This window comes from Coturnix japonica, chromosome Z (genome assembly GCF_054131305.1).
Source record: "Coturnix japonica strain WE chromosome Z, WE-NBRP24, whole genome shotgun sequence".
In the NCBI taxonomy this organism is placed as follows: Eukaryota; Metazoa; Chordata; class Aves; order Galliformes; family Phasianidae; genus Coturnix; species Coturnix japonica.
Genome location: NC_140702.1, coordinates 72,385,786 through 72,404,153, shown reverse-complemented (window position 1 = coordinate 72,404,153; position 18,368 = coordinate 72,385,786). Strand labels below are relative to the sequence as shown.

The window sequence follows — 18,368 nt, the reverse complement described above, 5'->3', positions numbered from 1 at the left end:
GACTGAACAACCTCAGGGTTCACCCAGCCTGTCCACAGGTATCTCCAGGCATGAGGTGCCCACAGGGCCCCCAGGGGGCTCACACTCCCACATCCTCTTTATCTAACAAGGCATCCAAATCTGGTGCATCCCAGAGACAAGGATGTATGTTTGGTGGCAGGAAATAGGTGAAATGACACCAACCTTGAGAAAGATCTCTGTAAAGTAGCTTTGTTCCATTGCCACTACCCTACAGGGCCGTCTCTTAGCTGAGAGAGTGTGAAAACTCTCAGAAGTAAATATCTTGCCAGTGTAGCTGTGAAAAACACATGGAACAGCATATCTATGTCTACAGTAAGACGTTACTGGCATAGATTCACTGGCTGGGCACATCTGATTTTTTTCATGCTCTTATATGCTACTGTGCCAGTAGCATCTCACAGTATAGAGTTCACTGCAAGTAGCCCATTGCAAATGGACTCAAGGAGTCACACAGAATTGTCATTCAAAAAGATGTCCCCCAGTTCTCTTCTAGGTTCTTCTTGGCCACAGGTATGTAGCAAAGTTAAAAATAAATAAATGAACCAATCTGCCAGCTACTTAATGTGAGTCAACAGCTGTTTCTTTGCGCTAGTAGGAGCTTCAATCAGAGGTCATGATGCAAATTAATTTTAGCAGCATCCAGCATTCTCCCTGATGAATATGATTCTTTTGGTTCAGTCCTGGGTCATGTAAGAGTCAATACAAAGCATTTTCACCAAGTTATTTCCTTGGGACAAACTCACTACAAAGCCATTCCTTGCCAGAATTACGTGACACAGAACAAGATACTTTCCCTGGGTTAATCATTTAAGATTTAATTCTCAGCTTATAAAAATGGTTCACACCGTAACAGAGAGTATTTTCAGGGTTTATCCTCTTCCTCTTTCTAAACTGATTTTCAATTCACTGTTATTCAGTGTCGCTTCTGCTATTCATGGAGCACAGCCAAGTGAAACCGGGACCCGCTATGCTGCTGATTTACACTATAGGATCATTATTAGCTGAGGACTGCATTGGCATTCCAGTCATTCCAGAGTGCAGCTAGTCTCCTGTGTATTTATTCATTGAAAATAACAACAGGGCTGGTGAAAGATGCCAGAGTGACAGCCCTGTGGAGAGAGAGGTCCATCATGAAACTGTGGGACAGGAATGACAGATCCAACACGGACCACCCCTTCTCCACACCTCCCACATACTCCTTGGTCCTCATCTGAAGGCTGTCTGCACCTTACAGAGTTCAAGTCCAAGGCAGAGCACTCTCCGGGCCTACTTAGCTTTTGAAGAGATGTGCAAATCTCTGTTCTCATTGTCAGTGATCTTTCATCACTCTTAGGCTAAAGAAGGCCCCAACAAAAATATACCCATCAGATGGTCCTTCTTGTTTCTCCACTTGGACATATGCAAAAAATAAGTATGATGATTTAGAACACTTGGACTGCTAATCAAGAGAGACCTGGACACGTAATTCACAACTCCAAGTCACCTTGGCTGTAGATCTGAAGTCTCTAAATGATGCAGTAATTTAGCTCAGCAGCCAGAGCACACTGCTTACTCTGCTTTCAGGCCTTTCCCTCTTGTTCTTCTGTAAGGAAGCATCGTGATTGATTATTAATGTTGTGAAAAATGTTCTCTCAGATACAAGGGAATATATCAAGGAGGAATGAAAATGTCCTATTGTGCTAAGAGTTGTGCAGACATTGAAACAATGGTCCCTGGCATGGGGACCTCACCACTGAGACACTGAAGACAATGGCCATCATTCACATCACCTATTATAATCTATTTGGTGCATCCAATTCAAGTGTGAGTCATAGCCTAAGTTTTTTTATGGGCCACAGAAGATGCTTTCAGAGAGTAATTCAGAGCACCTAAGTTACGTGGAAAAAATTCATATGCTACACACCTTCCTCTGAATGTAATGCCTCCCATTTGTTTTCGTGGAAGCTACAACAGATGCAAAGAGCACAATGACTAAGAAAATTCTCATCTACAAAACACCATTTTTCAACGTAATCATTGCCACGAGCTATGCATTTTTACCAGTGATAACAAGAGCTTGCATTCTGCACTCACAAAAATCTGCATCATTGGAGGCAATCTGCAGATGCTGTTGCCACTGCTGAAATGAAAGCCTCACAGTTTGGTCTCCATAAGCATTCAGAAAGAGTCAGTGAATGTCATTGGGTGCCATTGTTTTCTGTATGCAGAAATTCAATGGCACACCTTTCCTTCACACACGCCTCTGTGTCAGATGCCATTGTGTCAGACTGCCCCTCTGTGTGGCAACAAAATGGAATGAGATATTGGTGGGAAGGTTCATCCTCTACTGCCATACCACCAACATCCTCCTTCAGTATAGTGGGCCAACATAACAAAACAGGAGGCATGACTTTTAGGGTGGCCCTTGAATTAAAATCATCCTGCTGTTATCAGAAGAGAATGATGGACAATTACTATCTTTTATGTAATGTATTGGTGTCCCCAAGCTCCTTTTGTTGCCAGCAGGATGAGAAAGACTTCTGCCCACAAGGGGATTCAATCTTTTTATTGACAGAGGGGAGTCTGGGGATACGAGTGACCCCTCATAACAGCCATACAGACAGCAGGAAGAGCAGCACATTGCTGCTTAACTTTGTGCTGTTGCCCACTAAATTTGTTAATGGACAGAAACTGACCAAAAAAAAAAAAAAAAAAAAATTAAAAAAAAAGTGGTTGAGGGGAGGGAGGTAGTGAAAGGGAATCAATTTACAGGAAAGCTAACATCTTTCCACATTTCAGCCAATGTACTCAAGAACAAAAATGAAAAACACCCAATCTTTCCATAAATTTGGCATCTCTTCTCAGGCAGCTCCATGATTTACACCTACAGCAGGGCACTGAAAAGTCCCGGCCAGCACAATGCTGGTCTGGCTGAGCATGGAACTGCTCTGTGCCTTCTGTCTGACTGTGGGGCAGCTGCCCAAGCAGCTGATTTCCCAAGCTGTGAACCAGTCCTTGCTGTCCCAGGTCACACACGTTTGAGGTAGTCAATATCCCTCACTTACAGCAGTTGAGAGAAACCACAGAGGTCAGGTCTACCTCATAGCACTCAGGGGCATCTTGTGTGCCACCACTGAGTTTTTTCCTATGTGGTGCATAACACAGGGCTAACAGTATCTACCTATTTCCTTTCAGCTTTACTTAACTGATGCTTGCAGAACACTCAGAGGCCCTCAGACTGAATGTGCTAATGGAAGAGCAAAGTGCAATCCCTGCCACACGAGTGCCCTCCCTCTCCTTGTCCCTCTCTGTACACTGCGGTGAGCGGATGCTCCTCCGCCATGACCTTCTATGGTGGTGTTGCGGCAGCCTATTCCTTCGCGGGGGCATCTGGGCTGACAATGAGAAGCTCCTTTTTCCCACATAATTGAAAGGAATTTCTGATTATGCGCAGGGATGTCAGCAGTGTGAGCAGCTTGGACGCCTTCCAGCCGCAGCCGGATCCAATGACAGTACTGCGATTTCTCCTTTTTTGGCACTCTACTTGTGAACTTTCTGCTCCCTTCTGGGAGTGATTTCTCAAGATAATATGCTGCTGCTCCAGCTCCTCTCTGATGGCCTAGATTTATAGCTTCAGCAAGGTGTGAGAGGGAAAGGGGTGGGGAGAGGCAGGGAGGATAAAAGTGGAGAGGGAAATAATTTTCTAGTTGGGGTTTTATTATTTTGGACACACTGTGCTCCAGTGACTGTCTCCAGGCTTTGCACAAAAATAGCCAGTAGTTTCCATCTCTGTAATGCTCTTTGCTGCCTACAGTGAAAGGTTGAAAGTACACACATGTTTTTTTGGCCTCTCCTTATTCCAGCCCCAGTGAGTATGCGGTACAGAGTGAGCACTACATTTATCTCTGACCTTTTCCCCATCTCATGCATCTGTTAACAGAACAGAGCAGGAGATGTCCCCAGCCTCCTCTCCCACAGAGCAGCAGATACTGGTGCCTTGATTTACTTTATCTCCATTCTTCCTGACTTGCTTCAAATCTTTCCAAATGTCTAATTTATCTAAAGCATTCACTGCTCATGCTACACTGGGGAAAAGCAAAACAACCACCCCAAAAACCCCAGCCACTGATTTTCAGGGAGAAATATTTAAAACTTCCAGATGCTCTGCTCAGAAATTTAGTAACGCCTTAATTAACCAGGACAAAAATTTCTCTCTCTGGGCGTGCTAAACAGATGAAAATCCGCTTTCCCCAGTGTCTTCAGTCTATTGATGCTTTTACAATATCAGATCTGTATCATCCAAGGATTTCATCCACTTCTCACAGTACCCTCAGGAAGATGGGACACTGCTGCCAGCTCCATTTCACAGACACGAGATGGAGGTATAATATGTAACTGAGGTAGAGCAGGTGAGTTAGCTTTTGAATATCCCTCTTCTCACTCCTTATAAAGAGAGCTCACTGATGTCTTATAGGATTACATCTCTAATCCTGTACGGCTAAAAGCAGCTGGGATGAATACTGCTCTTTGAGACTCAGCAAGGTCACCCAGGAAGCACAGAGCAGAGTAGTGAAATGAGCCTTTATATTTTACAAATGACCTGGTGAATAACATGTGAACAACCCTGCAGAGAAGGTCTTGGGGGTCCTTGTAGACAGCAAGCTGGACATGAAGCAGCAATTTGCGTTTGCAGCCCAAAAGGACAGCTGCTACCTGGACTGTCTCGGAAGGGTGGCAGTGGGCAGGGAGAGGATTACCCCCCACTGTGTTCTGCCTTTGTGAGCCCCCATCCAAACATTGCATCCTGTTCAGGAGCCCCCAGCACAAGAAGGATGCAGAGTTATTGTAGTAGGTCTAGAGGAGGCCACGAAGATGATCAGAGGGCTGGAGCACCTCTGCTATGAAGATGGGCTGAGGGAGCTGGTGGTGTTCTGCCTGGAGGAGGTATGTCTTTTGGGAGACCTCATTGCAGCTTTTCAAGACTTGAAAGGAACTTGCAACGGGAGGAGAGTGATCTTTTACACATACTGTTAGTGACAGAAAAACGAGAAATGGATGTAAAGTTAAAGAGAGAAGATTTAGGTCAGATGTTAAGAAGAAATTCTTTATTCAGGATGTGGTAAGGTCCTGGCACAGGCTGCATTGAGCTGTAGATACCCCATCTCTGTAGGTGTTCAAGGCCAGCTTGGAAAGGGCTCTGGACAGCCTGAGCAGGTTGGGGACTACCAGCCCATGGCAGGGGTTGGAACTGGATGGTCTTCAGTGTCCCTTCCAACTCAAGCCTTTCTATAATTCTATGTGCAACAATTTGTGGGAGATTTATCCCTGAAATGATGGCATTGATAGGAAAGGAGAGAAACTCTCAGATACTCTCAGTACAAGCTGCTTGTTTCAGCCTTGGTGTCTTGCCAACTGCACTGGGGACACAAAAACACTTCTGAGATACCCACTGATTTTAGCTACCAGGGTATTTCTGTTCTTCAGGCTGTGTCTAGAAAGGGAAATTGTTCTGAGAAATCTGCCTGTGCTCAGCTTCACATTTCTCATCATCTGGGATAGCGAAATTGCCAGTGCTGAGTGCTCTTCTCTAGGGGTCATGGCTCAAATCTTACCTCTCTGAGAACAATTTGTCTGGAGACTGACAAGAAAAATTCTCAATTTTTCTTGTCCCTGTTTATCTTCACTGCTTGCATCCACAGGAGTGCCAGGCTCCCCTACCCTATAAGCTTTTTACAATTACATCTGGTAATCTCAAGTAAGCTGATTCCATGTATTGAGGCCTAAGGAAAGCTTTTGCATATAGAGGGATGTAAAGCCAAATGGTACTGCAGGATAGGGCACAGAGCTTTTTTATGAGGACAAGAGAAAATCATCTTAAAGGCTGGGAAAGGAGAGTGCTCTACTCTTTACTGATGCTTTGAGTATTTCAACACGAAGCCACATGCTTTGCCTGTAACGATACATCTAATTAAGCATCACCAAGAATCAGATAGCACTTGCATTCAGAGTTGAAATAGAGGTGACCACTCGGTGCTCCCTGAGCTTGGGTAAGGGGGGTAGAGGCTGTGATTGAAATGACCTTACACACAATCAGTCACTGGAGTCAAACAAGTCCTCAGCAAGGATTGGTCCAGGATGATGGGAAGCCTCTCAGTTCCTCTAAGAAATCAGAGTGAACAAAGGCATGCTGGCTGGCTGAGGAAATTATATTTTATGCAACTTATCAGCATGTGAAAGATAACGGAAATGAGCTGCAGAAGCGAGTCCCATCCTCTTCTGTGATGGCAGTTTCAGAGACAGGAGAAATATTGCAGCAGACCTAATGTGCCTGACTATTGGCAAGTCCCATACCACTGTGGACTTCTTAGCTGGCTTTGTAGGTTCTGCCTGCATTGGCACAGCTTTCCCTGCATGCAGCAAACTGAAAGCAAGGAGGACTCAGGTACTTACAGCAGGACAAATAACAAAGCAACTAGTACTGTGATCTACATTTTCTTATCTACAAAATGAAGTTACCAGCATCACCAGGTAGCAGAGGAGGGATGTGATGGACAAGGTGATCACCTTGCTGCAGTCAATCCCTGCTGCCTACTGGCTGTGTGAAAGGCAGGTTATAGCCACCAGGCAAATGGCCATCCCCTCTCTCTTGAAGCCTTCCCCGTTGAATGCTTTTGTGCTCAAGATGCTGTGTTCATCAATGCAGGCAAAATGAATACAGAGGTGACTCAACCTTGTACCTACATGAGATTTCTGACTGCATTGCTACTTTTGCATCTCCTTCCCCTAAGTAAGGAGAGACCACATACCTGAAGTGTTAAAGTCAAAAGTCAGGCTCAAGGTTAGTGTGGCCAAAGACAAAATGTTTACTAGTATGATAGTAAATATTTTACTGTTAAGTAATACCAATAAAAAGTGCTTTTGATGTATGCAATACTTATTGGTTTATGCATGAAAATGTGGTAAGATCTAGGGGCATAATCATAGAATAGCCTGTGTAGAAAAGGACCATAATGATCATCTAGTTTCAAGCCCCCCTGCAATGTGTAGTGCTGCCAACCACTAGACCAGGCTACCCATAAAATGGCTGTGTTAGTTAAACCCAGCAGAAGAGTGTTCGGTGGCTGTGCTGAGGCAGGGGGTGAGTTTGTCCACTTTAACTGTTTTCCTGTTGTTCCCAGCTTTAAAAAGGGGATTTTACTTGAAGTCCAAAGCCTCTGGACTTATTGTGTTTCCCAACAGCACACCTTCCAAACCTGCAGACAAGGCACATTTCACCCAGGGAACCATATTGCCAGCGGTGTTTTAACACTAAACCTGATTTAGTTTAACGAGCCTGACCCAGGTACAAGTACTTATAGATTAGGAGTTCCTTGTGATTACATTGAGAGCAGTCAGAAAATTAAATCGTATCATACAAACTGCAAACAGGAAAAGATCAGCATCATTTAATTTACTCCACAGTAGTGTAGATTTGATTCCAGTCGAACTCCCTTAGAAAAGGAAGATGGAAGTCTGTTTGGCACATCCTGGATGCTTATGTGTCTTCTGTTATGCTTTCAATACCTTTTTGAAATATTTTCTCCCTCCTTCGTGCTTTGATTCTTGAGACACATCTCTGTATCTTCAGTGAGAGGTGTGTGCAAATCATTTCTTTTTTCTCCATGTAAAGGTCTCCCTTAGCTATTCATATGCTTGGAAATAAATAATCAAACATCGTGATGTATAGCTTGAAAGAATGTGGCTAAAGGTTTTTCTTGTTTATGTGTTTATATGACTTTGGAAGAAGGTAGAGTTTGTAAAGATGAAATTCAGAATTGTCCCAGAGAAAGATGATGGCAGGGGGAATCAAAATCAAAACTTTTCTTGCTATCTTCATAACCAAGACCCTCATTAAAGTCATAAGAAATAGCAACTACGCTCCTCTATTGGATTTGCTAGTGGATATAATTGTTAGAGAAGCAAGAAGGCAGAAGGGGAACGCTCTTGCAGAGCTAACTGAAGAGCGTGGAGCTCCTGAGGCCTGCTCAGTGTGCAAATGGTATCAGGATCAGTAAATAACCCTGCAAATGGGGCCTTCCTTCATTTAGAAGCTCTGATAAACAGAGACCAGATTAGTCTATGTAAAGCCTTCTGCCATCCCTGATCAGGAGTCATCACTAACAACCTTATGTTAGATGAAGTAGCCTCAGGGATCTTTACATTTAACATCAAAGCAGGACAAAACAAATGAAATTATGGCCCAATAATGAAATTTGTATCTGTTGTAAATGTCCTTAGCTACATATCTGAAAATCCAGATACAGTTGAGCTAAAAACAGCTCCAAAATGAGCAGTGAGGGAAACTTGTAACTTCTTTTTTAGTTTATGAGGAAAGAGATAGCTGGCAGTATATAAACCTCACAAAATATTTACTTTTTGTTTAAGCTGTGGAGTAAAAATAGCTTTCCATTCATCATGTGGAGGACTGTACAGTGTGAGGCCAACTGGGAAGCTGCTCTCAGCCTCCAGCAATGTGATGTTTTCCAGTTCAGAGGCAGGGGAAGGGGGAGATTGCTTTGGGGCCAGGTAATTTCTTATCACTCAAGATGTGCAGTGCTGTGCCTCAGACTAATGGCCAAGTTGCGCTATTCCTTGCAAAGACCCAATGCCAGACCACTCTTTGTTGTGCTGTGATAACACTCATTCAGCTTCAGAAGAGCAATGGGGATTGGGCAAGTGACTTTAGTTCTCCTTAGATATTGCTATTTGTTAATTAGCATTTCTTGTCTGTGCTAATGATGGTGGACCTTTCTCTGCCTATCATTCTCAGGATGAAAAGGAACCAGCAAAACAAAAAGGCAAAGCCTTTTCAAGTTTCTCCAAATGAGTCTTCTACAAATGAGGGCCCATGCCTTCAGATGGTGAGGCACCACACATCCTCTCCTGCTCAGCTTTAGAATCCATCTGTTGCCCTTGTTACAGCATCTGGAAACAGGTCACAGTCCTTTCTAATCAGTAGCCTGTGGTGGACAGAAAGAAAATTAGCAATAAAAGCAGTCAGGACTGCAAAAAAATGATTTCTCTGTCAATTTGAATGAGTCTCCTTTTCTCCAGGTCAGGGCTGATTATATTTCCCCAAGGGATTTTATATACTATCCACATTTTTTTATGCTTTAATTATAGCTATTTTAATATACAAAATACTTCCTCTGCCTGCAGTACAATTTCAGTTCTTTTAATATAGTGGTCAGGCTTAAATAACTCTGCTTTTGTTGGGTAATACTGCAGTTTCAGGAGGGGTTTTTGCAGCAGAAGATGTGAATATAAGTGAAAATACTAACATGAATACCCAGACCAGAGCACATCCCTGAGACTGCTGAACCAAAAATACATATTTTGCTAGTTAAGAAATGTTAGGTGTTCTTGGACAAAACCCATCTGAGGTGTAGATTCACTCATTTCCATCAGGACTTTCAGCAGAGAGAGCCATGAGGTTTCTCCTAGATGAGAAACAACATATAGTATATCTGCTGGGCTTCCCATGGAGAGAATGCCAGGAGTCATTACTCTCAGTGAACTGGTGGCTCTGCAGACTGCCTGAATTACAGGCTTGTAGCATACTAAGATAACCTGTTTTATCTTCTTCAGAACTGGCTAAAAGTATTTTAAATATTGTCCTGCACAAGCGAGAAAGTGTTTCCCACTGAGGTGCGAGTTGCATCATCTCAGCTCTCTGAAGCCTAAGGTTTCCTGTTTGTTAATGCCACTTGCCAAGGACACGTTTTATTGCCTTTGTGTTACTGTATGTCAGTCAGGAATAAATCTCTGCAGAGCTTCTATCTCTCTCTTCAGCCACACGTAACCTCATTTATATTCAACAAACTTTCCTTGCCTTCTCTCTCCCTCTGCTCCCGCCCCCTCTTCCTTCCAAGGAGGCATTTCAATGAATTCGTGCAGTCACCATTTAGGCCTGAAATGAAGATCTCTATTCAGAGGCTGAACAAATTCTCACCAGCTCCCTTAGACGTAGGGCTAAGCTCCTCGGTTCCCTTCGACCCTTTGTCTGCAAGTTTTTGGGGCCAGACTGCCAAGTTCAAGCGAGCTCAGATCCCTCCTCTTTCACAGGCCTCCTGATTAGTGGCTTTCTTTTTCCAAGACTATAGATACATTTATTAGAAATTCCTTTTTTTGTGAACACACTGAATGAAGGTATGAATGGAGATGCTAAGACGAAGAAAGTGAGAAGCTTAATATAACTTCGGCTTCTGTAGTTAATTAGATTTGGATGGCTTCAGAGGAGCAGCTGTATTTTTTTTAATTGAAGTTACATAAAGGGCTATTCAAAGTATATCGGGTGGGGAGAGGAGACTGTATAATATAAAGAAGCTGTGAGATAGGTTTTGGAAATAACACCCTCTCCCCTTCTTCCTTTTTTTGGAGGGTGTGTGTGGGGGGGAAATTGTAGTGGAGAGTAAAAGAGAAAAAGTGAAAAGAGGTCCTATCACCAAAGAGGATAACAGAATCAGTGATGCTGTCGCTAATACTCTGTGTCTGAGGCACAGCAAGCAGGATGCATACTCAAACAGGAAGGCTTTTTTTCTTTTTTTTTTTTATATATTCAGAGATAATCTGAAATGCAGAAATCTGAAATGCATTCCTTTGCACATCCTGAATGCTAGATATCAAACTTTGAAAGGACATTGCCAAGATAAAGATCACACCCAGCATTTAAAACATCTCATGGGCAAAAAAAAAAAAAAATAAAAAAAAATCCTTCCTTTCCTATCTGCCTGAAATATTCAAGTTGCTTAAAAGGAGGCATGGGTTTTGGAAGCCAAGTGATATCACAGCAGTTACACTCTTTGTTTACTCTTGGTGCTGCCTGGTGAAGGAAATGAGACTGGTCAGCTCCGGCTGCTGGTTCATGTCATGCCAGCTTTCTGCTTTTGCACCGCACACACCGCATCTGCCTCTGCAATCTCATCCCTGAGCAGAATCCTGGTCTTAATTGAATTTTTAAATACATAAAGAGATGCCTGGTAGCATTAGATTCTGCAAGCCTTCTCTTTCTTTTACCCTATCTACATGTAAATCCCAAGATACGTTAGGGAAGCAGCTCTCTTTCACCAAGGGTATTTCAGGAGCTAAATCTTCAGCTCACACAGACAGAGAGATTTCCACTGGCTGCAGTCATGCTGATTTTCCTCAACTAAGCATGCAAGGCAGGGCTGTGGGAGAGGGTGGCTGTCACTTCAGTTACACCAGCACACCACGCTGCTTTCAAGGTGGTGACTGCATGCTCACATCGACTGCATTGCAAAATCAATCAGCGTATTTTAGCCTCCTCACCTGAGTTATCAAAGAGGTGAATCAGGCAGGAGAATTACGCTTCTGGCATCCCAACAGATATTTGCAGTGGTGGAACAATGGGAAAACAAAACAAAGAGATGGAACGCAGCCATTTGTCACTATCAAAGTTTTTGCAGTTCAGCAAGAAGTGCCACTTGCACAGTCCTTGTTGCCTCTGTTTGAATTCTCTGGTGTCTAAAAATGCATGCACACATAAATATATATATTTATCTATATATAGAGTGGAGGTAATTTGGGCATTGCACCTCTAATCATGTGAGTGGTGGTCTTTTTTTTGGGGGGTGGGGAGGGAAATATAGGAAAATATCTCTGTCTTCATCCCTTTATCAATAATTGGCTGATTGATAATTGGTTTGGGAGGGGGCTTTTGGTCAGTATGTTCTACTTTCTCCTCTGTCCTTTCTTTATGCTCTCTCTCTCCTGCTATGAACTAAAAATACGGAAACGAACAAACAAAGAAATAAAAAATACCCAATTACCCCAGTAACAATATCCAACAAGCTCTTTTTCCTTTTATTTTCCCCCTAAAGTATCTGCAATTATTTGCTCGGGGGAAAAAAAATAGAAAAACGAAGTCATATTGGCATGAGGTTTTGAATTGTTATTATTTGGAATTAAAAATGTTATGGAATTGTTGAAATGAAAAAAATAAATAAATTGTTTTAAACTGAGATAAGAAAACATTTAATATAACATTGCAGACTCCTGAGTGATTTTTGTCAAATTTGTCAACACATCCTTAAAACATTGCGAAAACAGGAAAAAAAAAAAAAAAAAGTGTGAAAATTTTTCCAGCTACTTCATATTGGATTCCACTACACCAACCTTTTGTCAGTTGAGAACAGTATAAATATCATCCTTTCTTAAGATATTCATGTGGAGAAGAGACAGAAGAAAAAGCTTGAACTGTGCAGTAGATTTAATGCTTTGAGGAAAGGTATAGGTGCCTAGACTAACAATGAACACTGATGATGGGTTTGCATGAAGCAGAAGGTGAGTTTCTGGGTTCAAGGCCCAGAATGGACTGAGAGGAAGAAAATATCACCAGCAAATGTGTGGTATCATTCTCAGGAGACACAGAGGCAGTAGAAGGGAATGAAGCTTGTGGCATTTGGTTTCTGGTTTGGAGACTAGCTTACTAAGGCAAGCAAGCCATTTCCAGCATAGTCATGAAGCAGAAATGCTTTATTTTACTGTAATCATCCTTGCTTGGTTACGAGACACTCCAAGCTCTATAAAGTCTGAAAAGCAGAATAAATTATCCTGTCTGGAATTCATCACTATCACTACTGAGCTGCTTCCATGACCCAAGATGATTCTTTTTAACCAGATTATTTACCTCTAAACTGTTGATCAGTTCAACCCTTCAAAAAAGTTTCTTAGTTCTTAACCTTTGCCTTTTGATTATATCTGCTTTCAGAATAAAGATAATTGTTCACTCTAAATGAGTATTTGCTGCTGGGAAGAGGAGAGGGGAGAGACAATGGAGTTGAATATGGTTATTGGGAACTGAATGGTTTACCCATATGCAAAGGCTTTGGCTAGAAACATGGAGGAACTTGAAATATTGGCATACTAAAATAAAAATAAACCCGATCATTTGGAAGAAGCAGATATATGTCAGAAAAGCTGCTGTTGTAGGTTTTAGGAAAGATACTGAGAAATGAGATAAATCAGCACTCTCAAACAAAAGGAAATGGATGGTGGGAGCAGAAAGGTTTATTAATAACTTACTGAAAAATCACCAACTAAATTTTCCACCATGCCTTCAGTAGATAAACTCAATAGCAATTCTGGTCTAAATATCTGTGCCTTGAATTTAAATTCATTATTTTAATATTTGCATAGGGACTTAAAAATTCCCTTTCTGTAAATATTCCCGACAGGATAAGGTGGAATATTGAAGTGTTTGCACACAAAAGGTGTAGTCACTGTGAAAGTAAATCCATTAAAATATGTTGAGCAAATATTCAGAGGAAATGAGAATAAAACGAGTGAAAACGGCTTTAGGAGGGTTTGGAAAAGAGGCAGGTAAAGTCATTGTGATAGTGCCATGTCAGATTAGTGCTCTGAGAGGGCTGTAGGGTTGGAAGCAGTTAAGACATTATTTACTCTTGCAACGAAACAAGTATTATTTTTACTCACATTAATCAGTAGAGTTGTAAGTCCATTAGAGAACAAAGCCTACGTATAACAGGAAGGAGAAAAATCAATGTAGAATAGTAAACTAGCAAAAATGAGTGGAACTAAACGAGTTTCTGTGATTTCCTACCTTTTCAAATTGCCTTACTTATTAGAATAAACCCTTCAGGGAGTTAGCACTAGACCTGACTGAAATACTGTAGAACAAATTGGTAACTAAACGGGGCATCAAAATAAAGGAGTAACTCAATAACATAATCCTTTATCCAGAAGTCCTAACTACTAATTTGACTCTATCGCCGAGCTGTCTGATTTGATATGTTTTTTTGTTTTTTTTTCTAAATATATTCAGATTCAATTACATTGATTGGAGAATTACATGGCACTCAGCTGGAAGTAACTCTACTGCAGTTGGAGAACTATGGTCTTAAGAATCAGCTGCCTTGCTCTCAGACATCAAGTTGACAAGAGTTTGTGGTCATAAGATGACTAAGAAGGAATGAGGAAGTCTTGGTAATGCCTAGGAACTGTTCAAACTAATTGCATCCATGACCTCTAAGAGATGGCTTCCAGACCAGGAGAGTAGTTAGAACAGAAGGAAGGACTTGAAGGAGCCTTCATGAAAGAGCTGTAGTCAGTGGGGACTACCAAACCCTGCTGCACTGTCTACATGAGAAAAAGGCTGGGTTCTGTTGGTGTTCAAATTACAGAAGTTCACAGTATCTTCAATTAGAAAGAAGGATTCATTATGGTGGGCAATGTAAAGTCCTGCTTCACCTCTCTGCTTCAAAGCATTTCACTGGAGTGCTGGAGGCAGCAGCCTGATGGAAGGTAGAAGAGTCACTTCCTGGAAGGATCTTAAGTTGCCTTATGCATGTTTCTAAGAAAGGCAAGGAAAAAATTTAAATGAAGAGATATTTAAAACCTCACTAGCATTATAAGACAGTGTGCAGCTGACAAATCAAAGTAACACAGACAAACAACAGGGAAGGGAAAATAAATGGTTAAATTGTTTACTGTAGGTTACACAATCATCAGAACTGTGAGGAGAAATTAGCTCATATGAGCCTTCAGCTTTGTCCATGCTCTGCGTCCTGCTGCTGAGTCCCTTAGAAAGGCTGTGGCTCCTTTCTTTTTAACGCAGAGGAGAAAAATGATCTAGTGGACCTTGCACATAAATAATAACTGAATTTCAAAAGTTTCAACAAGCTCAGCCTCCTATTGTCGGCTTGCTTAAAGGCCACTGGAGATAAATCGTCCAGCAAACAGGCAAACTCTTATGTCAGGAATCTGCTGTCCACACAGTCACATTCATGTGGTAATTTTACATTTGCAAGCTTGTATATTGCAATAACTCAGGAATGAATAAACACCTACCTGCACACACACAATGCTGTTTTAAGAAAATGCCATCTGGCAGATATCTGCAGTTTTAAGGAATTAAGAACATTGTTTTGCAAGCAACAGAAAAGAATGAGAAATGAAAATACACCTCATCTGTGCCACACTGTTATCCAAGAATTTCAGACGTTGTGTGCCCTCTTGTTCCTATTAGATCAAAACGTTTTCCATTGTTATTGTCTTAAGAAAGTCTCCTGTACCAAGTAAAATGTGCTTTGAATGTGTTAAGAAACAATGAAATTGAGTGACTGTGGTTGCAAATATTCATTTTGACTTGAATAGAAGGTTCCCTTCAAAGCTAGGTTTTTTCAACTGTTCTCAGTGCAGAGCTGGCTAATTCTTTTTGTACAGCCTTTGTGATTTTGTGACACTTTTCTATGTTTTGTATTTCAAATAGTAGTCAGGTGTCTCTAAATCCCACTCTTGACACTGTAAACATGATCCATAGCTCTGCAAATGACTCATGGGCTCACTAAAGCATGACCACGACTCTGTATGAAGAACAGGTTTCAGAAAGTAGGTCTTACATTCACAGATTGCTCATCATGTTTGTCTGAGGTAAACATTACACAGATCCTGCACAACAGTAAAGACTGACAGAGCCAAGATGTGCAACAGTGGGGTTGGGAGGGAGGATCATTCACATAGCTCTTACTGTGACATGGTCTGAAAGAAAACAGGAAAGGTAAAAAAGGTTTTTACTTTCAGAAACATTTCAGTGTTGACCTGCCCTTGAAAAACCAAGGGTAAGAGGTGTTCTTCAGAAAGATATAAGAGGAAGTTTGGAAGAAGTTTTTCACACAGAGGGTGGTGACGCACTGGAACATGTTGCCCAAGGAGGTTGTGGATGCCCCATCCCTGCAGGCATTCAAGGCCAGGCTGGATGTGGCTCTGGGCAGCCTGGGCTGGTGGTTGGTAACCTTGCACACAGCAGGGGTTTGAAACCAGATGACCTTCGATGTCCTTTTCAGCCCACACCATTCTATGATTCTGTGATTCTATGAAAATAAAGCTTTCTTTCCAAATGCATGTTGTCTCTGTAGTGGTGGGAAAGACTTGTGGCAAGTACAGAAACCGAAATAAGAACAGCTCCAACAAATAAACAGACAAAATATTGGACCTTTGAGTAAAGCAAAGCTAAAATAAAATTGTTGACTTCATAGAATCATGGAGTTGCTTGTGTTGGAATGGACTTTAAAGCCCATCCAGTTACAACAACTCCCTTCTATGGGCTGGCTACCCCACCAGCTCAGGCTTCTCAGTACCCCATCCACAGCCTTGAGCACCTCCAGGGATAGGATATATTTCTCTGGGCAACCGTGCCAGGGCTTCACTACCCTCTGAGTAAAGAATTTCCTCCTAACAGCTAAACTAAATCTCTCCTCTTCCAGTTTAAAACCATTCTCCCTTTTCCTATCACTACAATGCCTGAAGAATTTCTCTCTTTCTTGCAGGCACTCTTTAGGTACTGAAAGATTGCTACAGGTTCTCTCTAGTCTTGTCTTCTCCACGCTGAATAATCCCATCTCTCTCTCAGCCACTTTGTAGAAGAGGTGCTCCCACCCTTTGACCATCACCGTGGCCCTCTTCTGAATTCACTCCAACAGATTCATGATCATCTTGTGCAGAATAGAAAGCTGCACTGAATTCAAGGTCTTACAAGACTGAAATAATGAACCATGTCCCTCAATCTGATGGTCACACTTTTGATGCAGTCCACACACAGTTGTCTTTCTGGTTTGTAAATGCACATTGACATTTAACTAAGACATTAAGAAGAACATTTGTTAAAAGAAGTGGATTCCACCCAAGAAGCACAAGGTAGAAAACCAGGAAGATAATCTTGTTGAGCCTAAATGTTTTCATCAGACCATGTACTCTCCATTTGCTGTGCTAGAATTCAAAATTATTACTTTCACTTTTATAATTTACTTTGGAGATCACTTCTTCTGTCTCTGAAAAAAGAGCGTGTCCTCTAAATGATTTCTCCAAATCCGTTCCCTGGTTTGAAAACTTCCTTCTCTATCAATAATATTTTGTTAATCACCTTTGGCCTTCGCACCTATGACAAAAACTGTGTCTTGATCTGTATGAAAGTAAGGACAATGATTTAACTGTACTGAAGATCCAGTCAGTGAAAGCTTGAAAATCTGTTGGGCCAGTCTATTCAATCAACCATGTGAAGTCTGTGCACAGCAAAAAAAAAGGGACAGCTTCATCACTGCTCATCCACCCAACTCAGTTTTTCTGTTCAAGGTAAGTAAGCTAATAAATGTATGAAGGATACTAATCCTCCTAGTATTAGTTGGTCTGTAACATGTTCTGTATTACAATATATATTTTATGTAATGTATATGTAATACATGTTCTGTATTACAGTGTATATTTTACCAGTATAAAGCTGGTCTGTAATGCGTTCTAGATAAAAAATGTGTAAGGTGTATTAGAACAGCTTTAATGGAAGCAACACCAACAAGAAATTGCACACAGTGGTGAGTCATGACACGTGAATCTAAGTAATGAAATTATTCCTTTTCACATCAGAGAATTTGAAATGGAAAGAGAATACGCTACTGCCAAAGTATTGCTAGGAGAGTGTGAATGGCAGATTTCAGACAAACTGAGACAGTAGTTGGGAGAAATTGCTTATACTGCTTTTGATTATGTATTTTTAATTGATCCAAATAAAAACAATGCTTAGAAAGTCTAGATGTGTTAATGGTGGTTCAAATACCAAAAAAGAGATGCACACTACAAAATCATCTTCAAAGAGATCCTTTTCACTTTACAGTTATTCTAAAGCAATAGATATAAGATTAGATTAAACTAAAGACAGAAAATCCTTTAAGGTTGCCCTGTCATCCTCCCAGTGCACTTTAAAAATTCTTCTTCCCACTCTCTTTCACTGGAAGAAAGAAGCTTTCACCAGTAGAGCTACCTTTGGAGTCTATTCCAGATTTTGGATGAGGGTTCAATAGGATTTTCCTTGCTAATACTGAACATAATATTTTCCACTGCTTAATTTCATCCTATTATATCTAATTACACCCCCCTGAGCAATGTGAGACTATTCTTATCCCTCCCTTCAAATACCTACAGACAATTATCTTGTTGCATATTCCTATTTGCCAAGTTGCAATTATTTGATTGCTTTTACCTTCTGTTCCATTTATTTGACTTTCCTGTTATCCAAAAGCTATCCAATATCTTACTTAATAGGGAAGAAAGACTTGGAGTGACTCATATTATTGTAAGTATAATAGCTTAAGTTTGCAAGATATTCATCTCGTCTTTGCAATTAGTCACAAGTATTCCATCACATTTGAAACTCCTAGTTCTTGACATTCTGTGGATGTTTATAAAAAATATTTGACCTTTTAATAGTTTCATAATTGGTGCAGTAGAGTTCTGCTGCTGAGTAGCGGCTTCATGGGTTTCTCCCATTATATGAGGGAAAAAACAAAGCAGCTACCTTG

General features: G+C 41.2%; 1 protein-coding gene across 3 annotated transcripts in view; it reads right to left on the bottom strand.

Annotated features, from left to right (window-relative positions):
- The window catches only part of LOC107305714 (urea transporter 2-like), a 276,540-nt gene that overhangs the window by 173,567 nt on the left and 84,605 nt on the right, over positions 1-18,368 (bottom strand). The gene's annotated exons all lie outside the window — the stretch shown is intronic.